The 13,910-nt window shown below is 43.0% G+C and overlaps 1 protein-coding gene across 1 annotated transcript in view; it reads left to right on the plus strand.

Annotated features, from left to right (window-relative positions):
- The window catches only part of HMGA2 (high mobility group AT-hook 2), a gene marked incomplete at both ends in the record, with an annotated part of 116,190 nt that overhangs the window by 63,007 nt on the left and 39,273 nt on the right, over nt 1-13,910 (plus strand). The gene's annotated exons all lie outside the window — the stretch shown is intronic.

Consider the following 13,910-nt stretch of genomic DNA (forward strand, 5'->3'; position numbering starts at 1 on the left):
AAGAACCCTATCATGAAATTGCTCTGATAAACCACAGTCCTCCTGGTCTCACACTCATTTGGCACCACTATTTTAGTTAAAGTAATTCCTTCTCAATTCTAAATCTAAAGATTGTAGGCCACCTTGTTGTGAGAATCACAGAATAGTTGGGGTTGGAAGGGACCTCTGCAGATCATCTAGTCCAACACACCTGCTAAAGCAGGTTCACTAGAGTAGATCACACAGGAATGTGTCCAGTCGGGTTTACCTCCCAGAAGGAGGTAATGGTAAGTGGGAAGCAGAAAGAGTCAGTGGCACATTGACCCATTCTCTGTCCTCTATAAATGCTCTTACTTCTTACGCTTGCTGGAGAAACATCCTTTTTATTTAGCTTGCTGCTGTGGGATCTGGTCACTTTGCTGAGAGACTGGAGGAGAAGCAGGTCTCCCATGGACATGAGCAGTACCAACCTCCTTGGAAGAGACTATTGAAGAAACTGAACCAGCCCCAGAAATCACAGGGTACAAAAATGCCTCCAAGCTGCCTTTCCACTTCTCTTTTGATCTGTACTGGCCTCTGAATCTAGGCCAGTCAGTTATTTCTTTCTTCAGTCCTTGTTTCACTACGGGATTTAATGGCTTAGGACTTAATGGTTGTTTGCAGTGGTAAATAACTCTGCCTTTGATTGAAACAGGAGTTTGAAATCTTCTGAACCAAATCCTTTCTTTAAACAGCCAGTCTTTATTTTTTCCTTTAGAGCAGAATTCAGCGGGGTGTTACTGTCTGTGTTTGCCATGATTCACCCATCGGACACCTCATGCAGGGTGGTTTCACCCCATTTCTACTCTGAGCCTCTGTGTCACCCTTCCTGCCGGAGGTTGTGCTGCTCGCTGAGCTGGGGCTTCTAAACAGCCAAGGTGTCTGCTGCTGGATTAGCACAGGTTTTTTTGGTCCAACATGTTATTGCAAACATCTGTCTGTGCCTTTACGTTCCTAAAATATCTTTAAATGCCTGGGTGTATGCGTCTTCCCAAAAACACAGAGGAAGTCTGTGGTAGAGCAGGAACTTCTCCTCAGGGGAGGGACCCTGATGGTGCAGAACAGCGAGTAAATCAGTACGTCGTTCCTGGACGTTTTTGAAAGGAGCTCAAAACATCAGCTAGTAAAAGGAGCATGTGTGAGATGATGTAACCCCAGCTTGGGAGGAAGAGCCCAGAGCTTCACACTACTCCGTGGCAGCGTGACAAGTCAGGCTGCCAGTGACAGTCATCTACCCTACTAGCCTGGATTTTAACAGATTATGGTTGGAGTTGCTACAGTCTGTTTGGTGGAAAACAAACAAACAAACAGATCTGTAATTTTAGGAGCCTATTTTAATATGTCGGCCATCTGCCAGGCAGAGGCTCAATAAATCAAGGTTGCAGGAAAAGGTTAGCGCGCACACGTGTGTGCGTGTGTTTTGCAGGCTTTGCATACTTCTCCAATGGCCATTTTTCTAAGCTGATACTTATTTTGCAGAAGATGCTCCTAGGATTTACACACATGATGGCAATTAAAGAACTAGGCCAGGGAGACATGCCTGGTTTGGAAGGAATTTAATTAATATCTCTCAGTGTATTTATTTTTTTACTATAGCTAACTGTGCTTTGATTGTCTAACCTGGGAAGATGCTGAATATCTGCCCTTCCCATTGTATCTAAGTGGCACTGTAGGTGTTGTATACTGTCTTGAGACAGTGTTGTTTCGCTCAGTGCCCACGCTAAGCGTGAGTGGCGCAGCCCACCCAGCCTGTCTACCTCAGGCCCTTTTTTTTTCTTCAAGGCCCCATTCTCAGGGCCTCTCACCTGCAAGAGCAGTCTGGTATATTAACCCTCCAGGGAATCCCATTGAAGAAAGTGAGCCAACATGAATAAGAGTGAGAGACTCCAGCTCTCCCTTTCCTACCAAAGGAGGAGTCACTGTCCCAAGTTTTGCAGTCAATTACAGCAGCAGTGCTCCCACAGACCCTGAGGAAAGCAAGAGCATCCACTCACCAGCTTGCTTGGGATTATTCAGGAGAAAGCAGAACCTAGTTGTAGTAGAAACCTTTGGTAGCTTTTGTTCCTTAAAAAAACAGGAAAAGAACTTTTTAGACATTACTGCTTTTATACACACCGCTGTGAAACACTGCACAGGCCAGCTTTGTTTGAACACCCAGCTCTTTACACCTTTGCTGCCACTGCGCTGCTGTATTGAGGGTAAATCCACTTGGACTAGTAAAAGATCATTTAAAACAAATAGTAAAATGAACAACGTTTGCAGAGCAATAAAGGAAACACCTTTGCAAACAATTAGCCCCTGTTTTGAAAAATGTTTAGAGTATCGGTCTCCAAAATTGCAAATAATATTTTTGTTAGGTTTCAGATGGGCGCACACAAACAGAGGCAGTGCAAACCCATGGGTGCTTACAGAGCCTGCTTCCAATTGCAGGATTATTACCGCACTCCGTCATCACAGCAAATTCTGTAAGGCGGGACATAAAAGTCGTTAACAATGTTTATGAGGAAGCATATTGTGTTTAAATGCACATTGTGGAGAATAAAAAAAGACATTAGGATTGTTCAGAGCATAGGAAGTGAGGAGAGGAGGAGGAAATTGTGTTTGTTGAATGTGTTTATGTGAGGATTACATGCAGTTTATGCAATTCAAGATTTCAGAAGCAGATAAGATCTTCTAAATCAGCCATAAAACCTGTATCTGATTTTTCACACCAAAGAAATAACAAAAAATGGTTTTGTTTTCTCTGGAAGAAAACAGAGGGAAGGAGGCATAGGGCCAAATTCTGATCTCACTTTCGCTGGTGTTCGGTGAAATTGTTGGAAATATGCTGGATTTACACTGATGTAATCAAGATTAGAACCTTGCCTGTGGCAGACAGAACATTGTCTCTGTACATTTAGTATGGTTTGGGGCTATTTAAATACAAAACCTATTTTAAATAAATTGATATTACTGTAATATAGTTGACAAGGTCAGGGTAAACAAATATGGAAAAACATTACACAACAATTTGCAGATTTAATATAATTTTGGTGATGTTGGGCTGAAATTCTTGTTTCTCGTATCACTTTGCTCATTTAAATGTGTTTCTTATGAATGAGTTTTTAACTTAGAAGAAGTAAAAGAGCATCCACTGTGTGAGTCTGAAATGAATCAACACCCATATGTCATGTCCCCTTCAGTTGTTAAGTGACAGTTTGTGTCATCTGATCTTGTAAATTTAATTTCTGCCTGGATATGTTTATATTCTCAAGATGAATCTATCCAGGCAAATCTTTCTGCTGCTGCATAGCTCATAGGTGATGCATATTCATTTGGCACAAACATTAACAAGGTGGAGTGAATCAGAGATGGGGAATTGATGTCCCTTCTCCACTGGCTGTGGGTCCATTCTGGTGTTTGGGTGCATTTCTTCTTTTTACTTGCTAAATCTGAGGTCAAATTCTATACCACTGTAAGCCAGCGGAGATCCTTTTATTTCAGTGGATCTGTAGCAATTTGCACTGGCTGAGAATTTGGCCCCTAAAAGCTTGTGTCAACAAAAGTTTTAACTGGGGAAAAAGCAGTAGAAAAAAAACTAAGTAAAGCTGCTACTGTCGGGAGACATTTCTATTATGTAATCCTAAAATAGTAGTGTTTTGCGTATAGCCTGTTCAGTCATCCTAAACAGAATTAGTACAGTTGGGAAAGGGGGGGGAGGTGTGAATGTTTCAAGGAGGTCTTTGAATGGTTTCTTCAAATGTTCATTGCATCTAAGATCTCATTTTTTTGCGCCTTTATTTGCTCCAGAATACCGCCCCACTGCCAACAAAGGAGGGCCTGTCCTCCCAGGAATTTTCTGCATTCCTCTCCTGGAGCAGGCATTTTTCTCAGCTACAAAGGCCCTTTGGCAAATTCCCTCTAATCATTGGATTTACCCTGGGCTCTGATAGGTGCCATTCACAAATTTGGTCTGCTGTTTGATGGGGCTGAAGCATTAATGGGAGCTTTTCATGATAAACAAAACAGAGTAACTTTACTGGAGGAAGCACAGAGCTGCTCTTGTAGGGCAGTGCGGTTCTTTTTCCCTCTGGTCTCTCTGCTTCCCCCTGTTCTCCATTTTCCTTTATTTTTTTTTCCTCATCCTCCCCTTGCTTATAAGAACATACATCCTTTTTTGTCTGTGGGACCATTTTTAGTGGCAGATCTTGCTTACCTCAGGCTAGCTCACCGCTGCTGCTCAGCCCCAGCAGGGTCAGTAAATCCAGTTTGTAAACTGCCCGGCTTTAGCAGCTCTGTGGTTTCTCCAAGAGGTCTTATACACCAGCAGAGCAGTGTATAGATGGATATAGATAGATCCCGATTCCTGTCTTCTTCCCTCTTATGGGCTTCATTCCCATCAATGGGTTCCATTCCCATCAGTAGCTGACATTAAGGGAGGAGGGGTGAAAAAGAAGTAAGGAAGGACTCAACCTTGGTATCAAAATAAAAGCCGAAGTTGCCACTGCAATTAAACTCCATCGCTAATAGTGGCTTAATAGCGGTTTAGACAACACATTTGCTTTTTTTTTTTCCTCTAGTAATTTTTTAAGAAGTGCTATATTGTCCTAGTAGCGGGCTATGTTGTGAAAAGTAATATTTTGAGGTCACAGAGGTAATGCAAAAGTAGTTCTATTTATAAAAAATAAGCTCAGGAACCAAAGATAAAACAGAACTAAATCTTTTTTTTGAAGTTGTTTCTACTCAGCTTTGTGGGCTGATGGGACACATTAAAGTGTAGACACCACAATGCTCTTTCTACAAACACTGCTTTACTTTAAACATCTCACACTCTTCTGATGAAGCATCACACCAATGGCTTGGGTGAGCAGTATAGCTCCTTTTGGAAAAAAAAAATGCAAAAATGGCAAGGTTTTCCTTAAAAATACCTTTTATTTTAAAATTCTGAGTTCCAAAACCACTACATTTCCAACAGGCATTTTCAAACCAATTGATTTTTCAGATTCACTATTTAAAGTGTTAATTAATCTACTTTTGAAGCTGATAATGAATCAATTAAATAAACATAAACCAGATATTTTTATTTTCAGAATTTCCGTAAGCCAACTGATCTTTTTTTTTCACAAAAAGACTTTTTACTGGAATTTTCCTCTCCAAAATTTGAAAAGAGAGGAATCGGACAGAAGGGAAATGAGCATGTTGTCTTCCATGTGTCGCACAGAACTTCTCAGACTTCCATCCTGCGGAACAACGCTGTGTTTGGAAAGTGTCGGTGGAAAAGCTGAGTGTACCGCAAGTGTGTTAGGCAGCTCTTCTTAGACTCCTAAACAATAGATCAACAGACAGCAAGTGAATGCACTGCAGTCCAGAACTCCTTTTTTTTTGCACCCTGGAGAACCCTTCTAGCTCTTAACCTTAAGCACCTGTTGGGATTGTTTAGCTTGGAGAAAACGTAACAAATCTACTGTAATTGGACCTAGTTATAGCTCTTTTAGGGAAAACTTTCCTAAACTCTGTCTTCCTTTTTTTGTCTGTCTATCCATCTCAGTCTCAGTCTGTGGGAGGAGGCAGGGCTCTCCTGATGTACTCGGCAGACAGAAAAGTCTACCTGAGCTAATTGACAGTTGCAGGAATGGAAAGCCCCTAGAGATTCAGCTGACAGCTCTGAAGTGAAAATGCATGTGAACAAGTGACAGTACGAGGTTGCATCTCTGACAAGTTTAGGTAAATGTGGGGTGAGAAAAACTGCGGTGCTGTCAGCTAACCAGGCTGGCTGGCCTGGAGGTGACGGATGCCCTGGTGGGCCACCTGCCTTGGTTGTGCCATGACCAGGACCTGTTGGGTGTATTTCATCAGCTTCCAAGTGCTGTGCTTCCAAGGGGACCACCCCCAATTGCGTTCACTTGTGGAAATTTGGCAGCTGCAGAGAGTTGGGAGAGTACAGAAAGGAGCCAAGGCACTGGCTTGACAAAAATTCAGTCTCCATAACCGTAAGGAGACACAAGATATGAATGACCTCAAGGCTCCAGAGCCCCTCAGCTCTTCCATATCAGCTTCCAAACCTGGAGTGGATCATGTTTTATTAACAGTTGTTGTAACTATAAGCACGTACTTGGCACCAGTCACTCTGTTGTCCGTGGATGTTCATGCATTTTAGTGAATTAATTAAACACATTACAGCATTTAATGCCTGCAGTGGGAGATTCAGGCCTGGGCCATGTAGGACTGAGAGCTGCGTGGTTTGAGTGGGACACATGATTAAAGGATGTGTAGTCATAATTCCAATCAGTGCACTGACAACTTTATTTTCTATTCGTTCTCTTTTTAAATTCACCATCCAAAACACTCATCGCCAAAAATACCACAGGGATAATGAAATAATGTGAAAGCAACTTTTTGTTCGAAATTATCTGTTTCATACCTCCTGAGAATATCTTGAATGGTATAGAAATGAGAGGCACCGTTAAATAATGAAGTATTTTCCTGGAAGACTATTGGTAAAAATGAGCCTTGCTGTCCTCAAAGAACCAGTGCTATAAAATGCCAGTCATGGCTTAATTGTGATTCAGTATGTTAATTACACAAAGGTCTTTGAAGTCTATTTCTTGATTGTGTCTAATAATCTGGGGTTTTTTATTGTGCTGAACTTTAAAACACAGTCCTGCAGCTAAACTGATGCAGGCAAATATAGTAGTGAGGTCACATTTAACAGTGATTGAAGGTGAAGTCCTTCTAGTGTTTACGTGGAGCCAAGAGTCGAGTCATAAAGGGATCACCCCAGAGGTCAGTCCCCAGCCATGAGCTTAGGTTTCTTGCAGGTCTGTTTCCTATGTGTTTGACTGAAAAAGGGTAAGAATAACCTGTTGAAAACTGTGGTGACTCAAGTAAAATGCTGCGTGTGCCATCAAACATTAGAAATATTGGCATGAGGAGGGGGAGGGCTGTGCCTCCGTGTGCCAATTGGCCTCTTCCAGCTCACTGAAAAAAGACATGGGACCTCTGCTTCTGCTTAGTGGAGTGAACTAGCAGATGAGGGTCTGCTGATGGTCTTCTCTACAGCCATACCCTTTGGGTGATGTGATTCTTCCAGGTGAAAAAAAAAACTTGAAGGAGAATATGTGGTCTGTGTGGAAGATCAGATTGACATTGGAGAAAACCTCCTGGCATTAGAGAAAGAGCATGATGACAGCTGTCACCTTATTTCCTAGGGATGCTGACAGGTGGACATGTTCTTCAAGGGAAGAACAGAAGACAGCATACATAAGTGCTCATTTTGGACGTTATTCCCAGTTAAGAAAACAAAAGACACACAACACTTACGTCTCCAAAAATGATGTCCCTTGCTGCTCCTTGCTTCCCTCCTGCCCATGGCAGCTGCACAGGTGGGCTGTGAGCAGCCATGTCCCACCATTGCCATGGGTTCACAGCATAGGCTTTCCTTTTCCTTTCCATTGCAGAGGTGTAGTTCATGAGCAATACCAACTGAGTGCAGGGAGATGTGTACTCTCTCTGCTACACACAGGGCTGCAATTACAGCAGCAGCAAAATTTGAGACACACTGGCGTGGGTTTCAGTTTGGGTAAGAGTTTACTGGAACTGGATTGGAATTTTTTGAGGATTTTTTTTTTCATCCAGAAACACTCAATTGTTTAATCAGAGATTCATAAGAGGAAAGGTCTGTTTCAACCAATTTCCCATTTCAGTTGAAGCTAAAAAAAGTTTTATGTTGCTGGAAAGAAAACCATGCTCTTTGACTGATAGTGCCATGGTCTCTCTTGGCTTTAGGAGCCAACTTTTCAGCCCCAGCTGCTTGACGAGCAAGCCACTTGGGGGACAGAGAAGAGCTATAGTACCACTACCATCATGCCAGCAGTTGTAGATCATGTACCTTGTGCAAAAATTATGCAACTTGTACAGTCTCTTTTAGTCTTGAGAAGGAAACACAGTCTCAAAAGTTCTTACAAAGTGGGGGAAATGTTTCCTAATCAGTGCTGAATTCTGCATGACATCTTCCAGAAAGATAGTATAGCTTCTTATGTGGAATTGTAATAACCTCATAAAACTGATATGTGCTTGATTCTTCACTCGTGGCAGAGCACCAGAACTTGGCTCACTCAGTGTCTGTGTTCAGTTCCCACATGTGCATGAGGTATACATTTTGAAGAATGAAGGCAGTTGATCATGGGAACAGCCTGCTTAGGGGATGTGGTGAATTCTTCAAGACTTGCAGTCTTTAAATCACGACTGGATTTTTTCTAAAAGATATGCAATACTTCAACCCGAAGTTATGATGTTGATGCAAGAATTGCCAGGCAAGACTCTGTGACTTGTTCTGTGCAGGAGGTGAGACTAGGTGATAGCAATGGTACCTTTTGGTCTCATTGGTGTCTGTTGGGGGGCGTTTGGGGATTTATTAATTACTGTGACTCCTACACTGTGCCTCAGTTCAGTGTTTTATTCAATTTGCTGTTCCCATGAGGACTACTCACATTGCTGTAGCAGTGAAAATGATCTGAACGTGAAACTTCATCCCTTCCAGAGCTGCATCCTGGCGAGAAGGGAATGATTCCCTGGGTGAGGAATTTCCCTGGAAAAGAGGACAAGTCATCCTGGCTGCCCATTGCCGATGGAGGACCCCATGTAGTTAAGTTGTAGGAAGATGCCCCCCTCCGAGATCCAGCTGTGCCGGTGGAAGAGGTCACATCCTCCCGGCCAGAGGTGACTGACCTTGCCCAGCCGCAGCCGGGCGCTCTCTGTGAGCGCTTCCGAATCTGCTCCAAGCAAAATCAGCCAGATTAGTGCAGTCAGTTTACTTGGTTGATCTGAGTGAGCCTGGTCAGTTTTGTCTGAAGAGGATGGGGATCCGTGCCACGAGGTACGCCGGTGGCAGAGCTGGGAGAACGGCTGCTGGCAGCAGTGCTGTCCTCCTGCGGGAAGAAGATGCCTGTCCTCGGGTTCAGGGCTTAATCTCCCTCCCCTTCTCTGATGCTCAGTTCCCACCTTGGAGACGAACCTCCTGGGAACACATGATTAGTCTCCTTATATTACATATCTAATCATGTGGCACGAGGCTTTGTGCTGCCATATTTGCACGCACCCGAGCACCACTTGAATTCCACTGTAATTATTTTGACTACACTCCGGTCATATCAAGTCCAGGTCACAGGCACATCCTTTTGAAAAGGATTTGTTTTATTTACCCATCTAGGAAACAGAAGTTCACATCCTGTGAGTTGTACCGGCCTTGTTTTTCCTGCTCGTTTCTGGCATTACTCTGCTATTACTGTGAAAATCCGTTTAACTTGTCATCTCCCAGTAAGCAATAATTGCATTATCAGCTCTATCAGCAAACCTATAAAGCAGCATCTTTTCATGGGCCCCTATGCCTTGCAGCTTCGGTGTTTGCAAAGCAGCACACATGAAAGAGATTGCTGTGCCTGGCATAGGTACACGCTTGTGCTGAGACTGGCCTCATTTAGTGCAAGTTTTATTACCTGTGGAATTTAAAAAGGATGTTCAGTGTAGCATGTCCGATGGGCAGGAAGCAAACTAGGGCTTGATTTTTAACTCTGGTTAATATCTAAATATTTTGTTGTACAGGAACTGCTAATTTTTGTTTAATCTTTTCAACAGCTACCAAGCCAAAGGCAGCTGTAGTCATAACCTCAGTAAGGAGGCTGAGGGCTTGCATATCCAGCAGTGATATTCTACATTTAAAGGAGTATAATCTCATGAAATGAAGAGGGAATCCAGTCTAGCATTGGTAGTTTCTGTTGATTTGAAGAAGATGCATTGGTTTATAAAACCTGCTACTCTTTGGGAGGAATTTGAGGATGGTGGTCTTCAAGAACTGACAGAAGCCAGTCTACGCTAGTTTTATTTTATTCCGAGCATGATGTTAGTTGGCAAGTGATGAGATCAGAGTTTCTGTTAGATGTTAATTGAGTTTATTACAGCAGCCCATGCTGGTATCGCTTCGGTGGAGATCCTGTCAATGTTTCCATTATAAACTTTGTTTATTAGTAATAACGCAGCCATAAAATTCTCTCTAGATTGAAATGTACTGCACAAGTTCTCTCCTGAGATCTAGGAACACTGCTTTTTTCCTTAAATTTTGAAGGAAATTGGTTTGGCCATGGTTTAGTTAGAATAAGACAAAAATAGGATTTTGGCTGCACTTGGACATATTTTACATTTCTTTTGCTAAAACAGAAACAAACATTTTATAGGCAATAATTTTCTTTACGGTTTTTATACATAACAAAATTAAGGAACTGGACAGTAAAAAGATTTTGCGTACAAGTTAACTGGCTATCCACATGTGTGAAAATACAACATAATTCCGCATCTCCTCAGGAAGAGGATTGTGTTTTAAGGTCAGCAGTGAGGGAATAGGGGTTGTTATACTTTCAAGTATCATGTAGGCATCTCCTTTTAAAAAAAATATATATATGCAATACAGGATTAGATCATGGTTTTGTGAATCTAACGTCCTGTATATAGTAGTCAGCATGAGAAAAGGATACAAAGTCTTGTAATAGACAGTTACGAGCCTTTAATGCTTGTCAGATGCCCTGAAACACAAAGATGTGGATGTCAAACAACGCTAGTCTACTTCTTCATTTCTCTCCATTCTCCTCTAGTTTCTATAGCTACTTTAGATAATTTGATGTAAATAAATGACCCACAAGCAAGATGCTGGCCCCACAGACAGCTTGTGCAGCCCCTCTGGCTGTGGGCAGTTTGGGGGCTACAGAGGTAACACTCTCTAAACTCTAAGAATACCATGATATACTGATGTCTGGACTATTTTTTTTGGTGGAACTTGTGTAGGTATTGTTAGTCTGTGACATCCACTAGATTCACCTGGAAATTCAAGGATTGTTTTATGTTACAAAACTGCTGTCAGTGTTTCCCAGCCTGTTTTTCACTGCCCGGTATTTTGTATTGTTTTTCATCTGCTAATTCTTCAGCTGGATTTTATCATTACCATATTATCATTACTATCATAGCTACTTGATAAAGGCACTAGACCCATAATTCTGGGGAACGGTTGTGTGCTGATGTCCTGATCAGGAGGAACAAAACGGTTTTATGCTCGGTCACTTGCCCCAGTCTGTGACTGCTCATGAGAGCTCTGATGAGCAGCAATTGCAGCATCCTCGCCTATGGAGCAAAGAGCTGCTGCAGCAGGTCTGGGACACCACCAGCAGGGTTTGCACTTAGAAACGTGCTGCAAAGTTGGGTGACACATGCTGTATCTTTACTCAGGTTTTAAGCTCTACGCCAGAAGCTGTATAGCTGCTCACTGTACTGATGGAGCCACGAAGAGCATGGTGCTGGTGACCAGCACCGTCATCATGCCCACAAGGCAAAGGCTGGGCTGTCCTGTGCTGCTGGAGCTGGTGGCCTGACTGCCCCATGGGCCAGTCCTGCGGGGAGCACTGGGAGCTGGGGCAGCTCTGCCACTGCAGCCCCAGGACAAACCCTCAGGGAAGGGGTTAATGGCCCTGTAACCTACACTGACATGGACAGGCTGAGAAAGTCGGAGTTGCTCAGCCTGGAGACAAGAAGACTCCAGGGAGACCTTATTGCATCTGTCACTACTTAAAAGGGACCTGTAAGAAAGATGGGGACAGACATTTTAGCAGGGCCTGTTGCAATAGGACAAGGGGCAATGGTTTTAAACTGAAGGAGGAGAGATTTAGGCTAGACACAAGGAAGAAATTTTTTACAATGAGGGTAGTGAAACACTGGGCCAGGTTGCCCAGGGAGGTGGTAGATGCCCCATCCGTGCAGACATTCCAGGCCAGACTGGATGGGGCTTTGAGCAACCTGATCTAGCTGAAGATGTCCCTGCTCATTGCAGGGGGTTGGACTAGATGACCTTTGAAGGTCCATTCCAACCCAAACCATTCTCTGATTCTGTGGTGAATGGCACTTTCTGGAGGTTTGGTGGGTTGGTTGGTTTGTTTGTGTTTCGGTGGTGGTGGTTTGTTGTTTTTTTTCTCTTTTATGAAAATCCCTGTGTTAAGCATAGGCTGCCAGCTTAACATTTCACTTCCCAGACTGCTATTGTGTCAGATGTGACAGAGGCTCAGGCAGACATGATGGAAGGATTAGAATACAAATGTGTGTACTTCAGAGACCTCAGCAGCATGAAGTGACCAAAGGAGATCTTAGAATATGGCAGAGATTGTTTTATGGTTCATAAGCATGGCTGCTCAAATGCACTAGAGTTTGGTGCGTGCTCATGAGAACATCTGTAGACATTTGTTGACAGGAGATAAACTCAATGCAGTAATTAAGCTGTTCCTAGAAGACAACAGGAAGGGGGGAAAATAGTAATTATTTATGTATATTTTTTATTATGTGGGAAATTATCAGTACTGTAGCAATAGGGGCTTCATACACACTTCAAATGTAACTGCAAGCCAGAGAGATCCCAGTATTGTGCCACAGTGAGTGAGTGAGTTGCTGCAAGGGGCTCTACACTTGTGTTCCTCTTGGAGCAATTCACAGCAGAGTGTGTCTCCTTGCATGACACGAGCCAGTAGTGCGTCCTTGAACTGAAACCTAGCTGATCACCAGCTGCCAGGTGTTGATTTTGTCAAGCACATCCCCAGATGGCTTACATTTGGCTCTCAAACACGTCACTGTTCTTTCCCTGTACACTTTGAGCAGACAAATCCAGTGGTTTAATATATGCTAACCTCTGCTTGTTTAAGTGACGGGAGGATAAAAGCAAGGAACTCAGGGATCCGAGTCAGTGAAGCCTCCATCCATGGACCTACAGGCCATGTTGAAAGCCAAAATGTGTGGGGCTTGAGAAGGAGGCGGGTTTCAGGAGTGGAAGCACACAAAGGTGCTCTGTTATCAGAATATAAAGATTTCTTAGCTACTGCCAGAATCAGAAAATCAGGTTTCAGTTGAAAATGAAATTTTGAATTGAAAGTACTTGCTCACTTCAGAAAATTTTATCTTGGTGGAAAACCCCAAGATGTAACATTTTATAGTCCATGCTGAACTAGCATACAAGTAACCAGTTTCCCTATGAAAAGCTGAGGTTATCCCTCCATCACTGTGTGCAAGTGTGTGTGGAGCGGGGAGGAGATGCCAGAGGTGCATGTGTGTTTCCCAGCCTGCTTTCGCGTGACCTGAACCGAATCCAAATAGTTCAGAGGCATACTGAGATACGCGGCATTAACCCATTCACAAGTTGGAGAAGGAGGGAAGGGAGGAGGTACTTAGAGATCTACCATGCTCATGTGGAGTTTGTGGGCCAACTGTTGAACTGGTGTAAATTGGTCTGGCTCCACTGACCTGGAGCTATGCTAAGTATGCATTAGGGGCTCTGATGCATTCAAGCAGATCTTGCTTTGTTTGCATTCATTCAGAAGTGGTGCCAGTACCCAAAGCATGACATGAGCACATATTTTAGAATTTAAAAATATAAATCAGGCTGATTTTGAATACACTGTATTTTTTTTTTTCCTTTGTGTTAGTTATTTATGGCAATGGAAATTACAAATTAGCAAGGATCCCAAGGAAGTGTTTGATCTAAAATAAGGAAAATTCCTTTAAAGGAAAAACATTTAAGGGCTGATTTTTATTTATTTTATTAAGCGTATAAGGGTTGTTTGGATTTGTGTCCTGCCTGTAATTCCTGTGTTTAGAGCGATGCTGATGGGAAAATGGTATCCAGCAATTTATGAAAGGTGATACTGTGTCAACAGATAGGCAGTGGGTTAGGACACGTGACAGTAATCTTCCACGGCATTCAGGGCATTCAGACCATATGCTTTAAAACATCAGTAAAATACATGTCAGAACCACTTCCTCCCCATGCCCCCCTCCTGAGGACCACGGCAGGGGGACGCTGAGGAGGGGAGCTGGGGGGCTGCTTTGCAGCC

This window comes from Nesoenas mayeri, assembly GCF_963082525.1.
Source record: "Nesoenas mayeri genome assembly, chromosome: 1".
NCBI classification, from domain to species: domain Eukaryota; kingdom Metazoa; phylum Chordata; class Aves; order Columbiformes; family Columbidae; genus Nesoenas; species Nesoenas mayeri.